We start from the raw sequence: 1,667 nt of genomic DNA on the forward strand, positions 1-1,667 counted from the left end.
CCTTTGTATTGAGTTTGTGCTTGAAATGTACTGTAATTCTGCAAACTGTTAATAAATTCTTCAATCAATCAATCAAAACTCCGTCAGACGTTGGTCACATGATGTTTTTGTTAATTTCCAAAGAAATAGATGATTTGATGTCAAATATTTTGTGCTTATGTATTGAAACACCAACTGAAATACTACATAACGATGCTTTTTTTTTTTTACATGGTGTTTATGTTATAATATTGAAAGTAGAGGTTGCAAATGAAGGATTTGAGAAATGGGATATTTCATAATAGTGTGATATTGGAACAAAACAATATTAAATGAATTGTATTACTAAACTTGACTACTGAAAGCCATTATAAGATAACTGAGGACTTTATATTATTGTTGAAATGATCAAATTAAAATAAACGGGATTTTAGTGTGTCTGAGGGAGTTGACATGAATCAGTTATGAAGTGCATAAATGTCCCATTTTAGAAGAAAATGTTGAAAAACCTGTTCCTTCTCAAGATTGGTAGTTGAGACCTGTGTCTACAAATACATCCATTTGAGTTTAATGTTTCTAAAAATAAAATAAAAATCTGATTTGAAAAAAGTTTTGTCCCTTATCTCAAGAATATATATATATATATATATATATATATATATATATATATATATAGTCAAACCATGAATATATATAGCAGTCTATCAATACCCATGCCTTTTTTGGAAGAGCGGTGCGCTTTTAAAAGTTGAGAACAGGTTTTTTGTTTCCAGAAATGTACATATGACGTTTTTGATCATCTGATCAATCACGATAAATCGTGTCTGCCGTCTTGAGATATCTGGCCCAACCCTCTGCAACAGGTCTTTATATATTGCCCCTGCCTTAGCCCGAAGCAAACTTTAAAACAAGCTTTGTCCAGAGTCCAGACAGAGCTCCTAGACAAGGTTTTGATGATATGCCCCCTAGCATAAACCTGTTGGGGGTGGAGGGTGACGCTTCAGCAGAGAAAGTGATTTAGGCTACTCTTTTTCTTCATAGCAGCCAGAACACAAGGGACATGCACTTTCCACAGCCAGGCTGCTGAATAGGCGTTGGGCCATGTCACCATGTCAGGCTCCCACTATCACGTGAATATATGACTGTAGATAGATACACTTCCATTCCCATACTTTTCCTACATGTGTGATATCTATCTGCTGCTGTTTGATACAGTACGTCTCTTGTGCACGTCTTGTATATTTGATATTATAGTTTTCATATTTTATATTTCCATTATAACTGTCACGGGGCAACCGGTGCCCTAGACACTAGAAGACTCCACAATGTAAAACTGAACATTCCAAACGCACACTGCACAGCTGCTTCCATTAATTGACTGTCATCAAACTCCTTCGAGGTGTGGCTATGTGTATACTCTTATCTGTGTTGCCTAATTCTATTATAATTGATTTGTGACTTATTTGATGCCTTGGAAAACATTCAGAGTCTATTAAGGAAATGTGTAATTGTATAGTTAGTCTAACTCATGGGTCATGGTTTACCTTGTTTGAGTAGATTGTTCAATGACTAATCATTGTGGGTGGGTCTCACCTGGTATATAAGGGAGGCTGGAAATGTTGAGGGGAAAATTGCTCAGTTGGTTTGAGACAGCAAAGAGACAACACCAAGGGAGAGCTGCCAGGGTC

Source organism: Electrona antarctica, assembly GCF_951216825.1.
Source record: "Electrona antarctica genome assembly, chromosome: 14".
Classification (NCBI taxonomy): domain Eukaryota; kingdom Metazoa; phylum Chordata; class Actinopteri; order Myctophiformes; family Myctophidae; genus Electrona; species Electrona antarctica.